General features: G+C 36.5%; 1 non-coding gene across 1 annotated transcript; it reads right to left on the bottom strand.

Annotated features, from left to right (window-relative positions):
* Nucleotides 1–4,905: 4,905 nt before the first annotated feature.
* On the bottom strand, nucleotides 4,906–5,011 carry LOC130984724 (small nucleolar RNA R71). Its single transcript, XR_009088638.1, has one exon. It is a non-coding gene; the product is annotated as a small nucleolar RNA R71 (small nucleolar RNA).
* Between the last annotated feature and the right edge of the window lie 3,987 nt (nucleotides 5,012–8,998).

The following is an 8,998-nucleotide window of genomic DNA, read 5'->3' as shown; positions in this document are numbered from 1 at the left end:
AGTTGGAATTTCTTACCAAAAAATACTCTCGCAAATTCACATTCGCAGCGAATTTTTGAGTCCATTAAGAGCTTTCTTTTCTGTAGAGTTCCTTCCACTATCTTTTATTTTTTTTAAATTTCTAGTAATCTTTATCTTTCTTGCAAATTTATTTTCAAAGTCTTTATTTTATTTTCAGATTCTCTTAAATCTTGTCTAATTAAAGGGTCTTTGATGCACTTTTAGAAAATTGGTACCCGCAAAAAGGAGTAGGTTTTGTTCCCAGACCATTAGATATCGAACCACCATCGATTTGCTAAAAATCAACAAAACAAATTGGCACACCCGGTGAGATAGTTTTAAATTTAAATGTGTCAAATGATTTTGGTATTACTTAGTGTATGCAATTAAGGAGTGGAAGAATTATTCACATGGCTGATGAAGTTTCAAATGTGAATGGTGGTTCATCCACAAATAATAGTGTACCGGTAGTTATACAATCTTCGAATGTTACTTCACGTTTGGAAGGTGTTATTATAACTGAAAGTGTCACGGTTACTAATGTGCAGGCTGGAAATAATGGGTGCAATACTCGTCCATGTGGTAATCCACCACCTATTCAGCCCCAAGTAACTGCTGGTTGGCCTCCTTATAGCCTTCCTCTTGGATATGGTTCACCAGTAAGTGGGTTTGTTCCTCTGATCTGATTTGGGAGTACAAGTGGAGTAAACAATGTTCAAAAACCGCAACAGCAATCTAAGTACTCTCATGATTATAATGTGGGTTCTACAACGAATTCTTTTTACTTAATAGCAGCATTTCGATAACATGTGGAAGAAAGTCATCATGATTTGGTCAATTTATTGACTCAACAAATTACCACAATTCTAAATCCTATGATGGCTATTCACGAATCGAAGTTCGATCGTCTTGCGAGGCAAGTCGAGCGAATTGCCCGAATCGTTGATTATGATGAAGGAGAAAGGCAAGATGCTAGAGGAAATAATAAAAGTTTTGAAAATTTGTTTCAAAATGAAAATGATGCTTTTATAAATAGAGAAAATTCTCAGTTAATTCCTTGTGGTCAAAATGCCGATGATGTTCTAGCTCGATTACGTGCTAATCAATTTGGTGAACGTTATCAGGTTACAAGAATTGTGGAAGATGTGCTTAATAGGGTTGGATTCAATATAGGATTCATGAATTGACCTCATTTTGTATCATCTTTTCCTTATAATGTTCAAATAGCCGAGGTGCCAAGAGGAATAAAAAATCCAAAAATAATTATTTTTTGCAGAAGAAGTTGGAGAATTGACTACTAAATATGTTGCTCGCTATTTGGTCGAAATTAGAAATTTGGCTAATGATGAAAATTTTAAAATGAAGTTTTTCCTTCTTCGTTAACGAAGAATGCGTTTACTTGGTTTTCTAATCTTAGACAAAATTCGATAACATGGGCTCAGTTAGAAACTGCTTTTATGCCCAATTTTATCGGGGAGAACTGAATGTAGCAGTTACTGACCTAGTGGCTTTGAAATATGAAGATGGTGAAATCATCGATGATTACATGATTCGTTTCAAAAATTCTAGAAGTCGTTGTTACGTGTCTCTTCCTGAAAGTGAAGTAGTAAAAATAGCAATTATGGGGTTAGGATTTTATATGCGTCGAAAATTACGTAATGTGCATATTCCTGACTTAGCGCTTTTGGCTGAGAGAGTTCGTCAAGTAGAAATTCTGAAGAAAGAAAAAGAGAAATATAAGAACGAAAGGAGGTTGAAGAGTAAACCTTTCTCTCGTAAGGAGAAAGTTTCTTATGTGGCCATGGAATCCTCTTATGAGGAGTTCGATTTAGATGCAGAAGTTGATTTGGCTGAACTTAGGAAAGGCTCTCCTTATGTTTGTTCTTTACTTAAGAAAATATCTAACAATGAGAAGTCGAATGATTCAAAACTAAAAAGTGAAAAAAGATATAGTTTTGACATTTTGAAGTCTAATCAGATTTTCGATGTGTTGGTTAAAAATAAACAGTTAATTTTACCTGAAGGCAGAACTTTGCTTTTGGTAAAAGGTTTAAAAAGGAAACCTTATTGTAAGTTTCACCAAATAACTAGTCATTCGACTAACAATTGTGTTCGTTTCAGGGATTTGATACAAGAAGCCATCATGGAAGGACGGTTAAAATTTGATGATTCGATATGAGGATGAACCTGGTTATTTTCAAAGGCTCTCCGAGAAACAAAAATCTCATTTGCACCCACTACACATTACTGCAACCATGAGTGGGATTAAAATAAACAAAGTTCTGATTGATCGAGGAGCGGCTATTAGCCTTTTACCAGAAAACATATTGATGAAGGTTAGAAAACATCCTGATGATTTAATCCCTACTAATATTTCAATAACGGACTTTAGTGGTGCTTCGAATCCTACTAAAGGTTTGGTTACTTTAGGAGTGAAGGTTGGATCTTCTTATCGAAACGCTGTTTTCGTCGTGGTGTCTTCAAAGGCTAGTTATAACACGATACTAGGGCGTGATTAGATCCATGGAGTTAGGGCTGTGTGATGTGTGAGCATCTACTCTATCTTTTCCTAGTAAATTTGTACTTAAATTGCTAAGTTTAATCAAGATTTAATATATTTTAGCCACTATGAATGCTACTTTGAGTTGTGTGTAATTCTGTTTATTTCAGGTAGTAGTATTTTGGACGAATTTCTCAGAGTTTAAGTTAAGGCCAGAGAATGGAGAAAGTGAAGAATGGATGTTGCCTCCTCCACGCTGAACTTGACAATTGTCAAGTTCAACGCCAACATGAAAAGCCCCAAAGGAAGTGCCTCTACCTCCTCCACACTGAACTTGGGAATTTCCAAGTTTAACGTGGAGTCCAATGCACGAAGGAAGAATCACACATCATTCCACGCTGAACTTGAGAATTCTCAAGTTCAGCATGGACTCAAGGGACGCACCAAAGGAGACATACTGCCTCATCTACGCTGAACTTGAGAATTTCCAAGTTCAGCATGGATCCTAATACCCCAAGTGGTCCCCAGGCACTCATACAAAGCTGCGCATAAAGCTTAATTAATTTTGATTGAATTTGTATTTTATTTTAAAATAGAAAAAGATATTATTTAGTTTAAAAATTATAATTTACATTAATTATGATTAGATATAAAAGGAAAAAGAATCAGCCCTTCAGGCTCCTCTCTTCTCTTCTATCTCATTCCGCAATTTACAGTTTTTCTGAATCCTAGTTTTCTCTCTGAACCATGAGCAACTAAACCTCCACTATTAAGGTTAGGAGCTCTGTCTATTGTATGGATTGTTACTATTATTTTTATATTTTAATTCATGTACTGATTTATAATTCAAGAATTGTTTTCGTTCTTTATCTTATGAATTTGGGTGGAACGGAAGTATGACCTTTGTTCTAATTGAGTTCTTGTATAACTTGGAAAAGCTCTTTACTTGAACAACAGCTTGAAAATATATTCTCTTAAATTTCTAATTATCTAGACTTAACGGGATACGTGATATATAATCCTCTAATATTTGGGTAATTAGGATTTTTGTGGCATATAACTAGAAATGAACTTCACCCTCTAATTGGAATTAAGTGACCAAGGAAATTGGCAATTAATGAGAGTTAGAGGAGACTAAAAAGTTCTAAGAAATTAAGGTTTAGTCACATATAGTTTGCCATGAATTGAATCTTGCATGATTAAAATAGTTAGTAAGAAAAGTCAATTTGGAAAATAGATAACTCCGAAGCCTTAACTGTTTCTCCATATATTATTCACAACTCCATTACTGCTTGCTTTCTGATATTTTGAATTTACTGTTTAATGCATTTGAACTAAAAACACCATTTTCTGTTAGTTAGACTAAGCCAATCACTCAATCATTGTTGTTTGATCCATCAATCCTCGTGGGATTAACCCTCACTCACCTGAGGTATTACTTGGTACGATCCGGTACACTTGCCGGTTAGTTTGTGGTTATAAATTTCACACCAAGTTTTTGGCGCCGTTGCTGGGGATTGATAGTGATTAACAACTATTAGTTGTTTGATTGCTTAGATTAGGCGTTTTAGTTTTAAATTTATTTAATTTTTGCATTTTTATTTTCAAATTTCTCTAGCTTTATTTGTCCTTAATTTCTGAAATTAAGTTTGGTGTTACCTAGTTAATTTTTTATTTTAATTTTCCTGTTTAATTTCCCTGTTAATTTTTGAATTTTTCTCTCTAATTTCAGTTAACATTTTCGAATTTTTTCTGTTTTATTTATTTAGTATTTTTATTTTATTTGTTTACACATGTTACCTCACTGGGAATTCTCTATACTCTGACGTAGAGAATTCCATCTTTTCTTGTCTTCTATTTGTTTATGAGCAGGAACAGGGACAAGAAACCTCTGTTAGACTTTGATTCTGAACCTGAAAGGACTTTTAGGCAGCGTTTGCAACAAGCAAGACTTTACAAGGCTGCAGAGTCCAACATGGATCATAATAATGATGTTAATGCCAATGTGGCAAATCCATTTGGGAATGAGCAACCCAGAAGAGTGCTTGGCTCTTACACTGCTCCTAATGCAGATCTTTATAGGAAAAGCATTATGGTGCCTCCTATAGCTGCAAACAATTTTAAACTGAAGCCTCAGCTTGTCACTCTTGTGCAACAAAATTGTCAGTATCATGGACTTCCTCATGAAGATCCAAATCAATTTATCTCTGATTTCCTGCAGATTTGTGATACTGTGAAGACCAATAGAGTGAATTCTAAGGTGTATAAACTCATGCTCTTCCCATTTCCTGTGAGGGATAGAGCAAAGCTATGGTTGGACTCCCAACCCAAGGAGAGTCTGGATATTTGGGACAAGGTGGTCACTGAATTTTTGACTAAATTTTTTCCACCACAAAAGCTAACTAAGCTAAGAGTGAAAGTTCATACTTTCAGACAGAAAGACGGTAAGAACCTTTATGAAGCTTGGGAGAGATTCAAGCTACTGACTAGACAATGCCCTCCAGACATGTTCTCTAAGTGGACTCAGCTGGATATCTTTTATGAGGGCTTAGAAGAAATGTCCAAGATTAGTTTAGATCATTCTACAGGCAGTTCATTACACATGAAGAAGATGCCAGAGGAGACTACTGAGCTCATTGAGTTAGTTGCTAACAACCAATTTTTATATGCTTCTAACAAGAATCCTATGAACTCTGAGACCTCTCAGAAGAGAGGTGTGTTGGAAGTGGAAGCTGTTAATACTCTTCTTGCTCAGAACAAGACTTATGTCTCAGCAAATAAATCTACTTACTCAACAGTTGAGTGGAATGCAAGTTTCAGCTGTCAACACCCAAAATCCACCTCAAGAGGTCCCTTATGACATGATAGGTAAATTTATGCAAAATGAGAATTATGATTATGCTCAATCTTCTTCTGAATAGGTCAATTACATGGGGAGTGGTCCTAGAAACCCCAATAATGATCTATATTCTAAGACCTACAATCAAGGGTGGAGAAATCACCCAAAATTTGGGTGGAGAGACCAACCTCAAAGACCTCAGAATTTTAACAATAATTCTCAGGGTGATTTTCAATAGAATGATCATAATAACCGCCAATTTCAGTCTCATCAACAATAATCACCTCAACAGAAAAATTCTCAGCACCAACAAAATTATAATTGGGAGACAATGATCAATAGTTTTATGCAGGAAACTAAAGCTTCCATTAGAAACTAAGAGGTGCAAATGGGCCAATTGAGCAAGCAAATACCTGAGAGGTCTTCAAGTACATTTCCAGGGGATACAGTGATGAACCCAAGAGAAGATTGCAAGGCTATTCAATTGAGAAGTGGTAAGACCAAAGTCAATGAGGAACTAGTTGAAAAAGAAGCTTTAGAGGAGAAGAGGGAGGAAGTAGAGCATGCCCCTCCAAAGTGTGCAGACAACCTATTCCCAAACTCTCTTGACACATCCTACATTGCCAAAGGCTCCTGATTACAAGTCAAAAATTCTATATCCTCAGAGGTTTCAGAAGGCTTCCAAAGACAAGCAATTTTCTAAATTTTTAGAAGTCTTCAAGAAGCTGTAGATCAATATTCTTTTTGCAGATGCTTTTGAACAAATGCTTCTCTATACTAAATTTATAAAGGAATTATTGACTAACAAGAGGAATTGGAAGGAACAAGAAACAGTGGTGTTAACCAAGGAATGCAGTCCCATTATTCAACATAACATTCCTGAAAAGATGCAAGATCCAGGGAGCTTTGTAATTCCTTGCACCATTGGAGATGTCACCATTCAGAGAGCTCTATATGATCTTGGAGCTAGCATCAATCTCATGCCACTTTTAGTGATGAAAAAGCTTCAAATTGAGGAGGTGATGAGCGGATAATTTATACGCTTTTTGGCATTATTTTTAGTATGTTTTTAGTATGTTTTAATTAGTTTTTATTATATTTTTATTAGTTTTTAGTTAAAATTCACTTTTCTAGACTTTACTATGATTTTGTGTGTTTTTCTGTGATTTCAGGTATTTTCTGGCTGAAATTGAGGGTCCTGAGCAAAAATCTGATTCAGAGGCTGAAAAGGACTGCAGATGCTGTTGGATTCTGACCTCCCTGCATTCGAAGTGGATTTTCTGGAGCTACAGAAACCCAATTGGCGCACTCTCACCGGCGTTGGAAAGTAGACATCCTGGGCTTTCTAGCAATATATAATAGTCCATACTTTGCCTGAGATTTGATGGCCCAAACCGGCATTGCAAATCAGCTTCAGAATTCCCAGCGTTTAACGCTGGAATTGGCATAAAAATTGGAGTTAAACTCCCAAACTGGCATAAAAGCTGGCGTTTAACTCCAGAAAAAGTCTCTACACATGAAAGTTTCAATGCTCAGCTCAAGCACACACTAAGTGGACCCAGAAGTGGATTTTTACGTCATTTACTCATTTCTGTATACCCTAGGTTACCAGTTCACTATTAATAGGATCTTTTGACATTGTATCTGGACCTCATGACACTTTACACGTTTCTCATTGTATCTTCTACGGCATGAGTCTCTAAACCCCATGGTTGGGGGTGAGGAGCTCTGCTGTGTCTTGATGGATTAATGCAATTACTACTGTTTTTCTTTCAATCATGCTTGCTTCTATTCTAAGATATCACTTGTTCCTAAACCTGATGAATGTGATGATCTGTGACAATCATCATCATTCTCACCTATGAACGTGTGCCTGACAACCACCTCCGTTCTGCCTTAGATTGAGTAGATATCTCTTGGATCCCTTAACCGGAATCTTCGTGGTATAAGCTAGAATTGATGGCGGCATTCAAGAGAATCCGAAAAGTCTAAACCTTGTCTGTGGTATTCTGAGTAGGATTCAAGGATCGAATGACTGTGACGAGCTTCAAACTCCTGAGGGCTGGGCGTTAGTGACAGACGCAAAAGAATCACTGGATTCTATTCCAACCCGATTGAGAACCGACAGATGATTAGCCGTGCTGTGACAGAGCGCGTTGAACATTTTCACTGAGAGGATGGGAGGTAGCCATTGACAACAGTGAAACCCTACATACAGCTTGCCATGGAAGGAGCCTTGCGTGCTTGAAGAAGAAGACAGTAGGAAAACAGTGGTTCAGAAGATAGAGCATCTCCAAAACCTCAACCTGTTCCCCATTACTGCAAAACAAGTACTTATTTCATGTTCTTTTGCTTTTTACAATCAAACCTGATAATTTTTGATATCCTGACTAAGAGTTACAAGATAACCATAGCTTGCTTCAAGCCGACAATCTCCGTGGGATCGACCCTTACTCACGTAAGGTATTACTTGGACGACCCAGTGCACTTGCTGGTTAGTTGTGCGGGATTGCGAAAGTGTGATTGCAATTTCGTGCACCAAGTTTTTGGCGCCGTTGCCGGAGATTGTTCGAGTTTGGACAACTGACGGTCTATCTTGTTGCTTAGATTAGGACTGTTTTATTTTTGTTGGTTTAGAGACTTTTATTTGAGTGTAGTTTCATATTTTAAGTTTGGTGTCAATTGCATGCTTTTGTTTTTCTTTTAATTTTCGAATTTGCATGTCCTTAGTCCCTTTTTGATCTTTTAAAATTCTAAGTTTGGTGTCTTCTTTGTGTTTTCCTTTAGGTTTTCGAAAATTTATGTTGATTCTCTTTAAAATTCTAAGTTTGGTGTCATTTTGTTGTTTTTCTCTCTCCTCATTTCAAAAAAAAATCAAATCTTTTTCAAAACAAATTTTCAATCATATCTTTTTAATTGCTAATTCCAAAATCTTTTTAATTTAGTTTTCAATTTGCTTTGATTTTATTCTATTTTGGTTTTTGAATTTTTTTCTATTTTCCATTGATTTTATTTTATATTTTCGAAAAAAAAATCCACTTGCAATCCATATCATTTCCCTTTCTCTATCATGGACCTAAGTAGAATTGAGCAGTCCAGAAGGACTTTGGGGTCATATGCTAACCCCATTACAGCTGCATATGGGAGTAGCATCTGTATACCTCCCATCAAAGCAAGCAGCTTTGAGCTAAACCCTCAACTCATTATCATGGTGCAGCAAAATTGCCAGTATTTCGGTCTTCCACAGGAAGAACCTACTGAGTTTCTGACACAATTCTTACAACTTGCTGATACAGTACGTGATAAAGAGGTGGATCAGGATGTCTACAGATTATTACTGTTTCCATTTGCTGTAAAAGATCAAGCTAAGAGGTGGTTGAATAACAAACCTACAGCAAGCATAAAGACATGGAAACAGTTATCAGACAAATTCCTGAATCAATTTTACCCTCCAAAAAGGATGACACAGCTAAGGCTGGACATCCAAGGCTTTAAACAAGAGGATAATGAATCCCTTTATAATGTCTTGGAGAGGTATAGAGGTATGCTAAGAAAATGCCCCTCTGAAATGTTTTCAGAGTGGGTACAGTTAGACATCTTTTACTATGGGCTTACAGAAAAAGCTCAGATGTCTCTAGACCACTCAGCTGGTGGATCTA

This window comes from Arachis stenosperma, chromosome 5 (genome assembly GCF_014773155.1).
Source record: "Arachis stenosperma cultivar V10309 chromosome 5, arast.V10309.gnm1.PFL2, whole genome shotgun sequence".
Lineage (NCBI taxonomy): Eukaryota > Viridiplantae > Streptophyta > Magnoliopsida > Fabales > Fabaceae > Arachis > Arachis stenosperma.
Note: the sequence above shows the minus strand (reverse complement) of the source record. Positions and strands in the feature narration are given on the sequence as shown.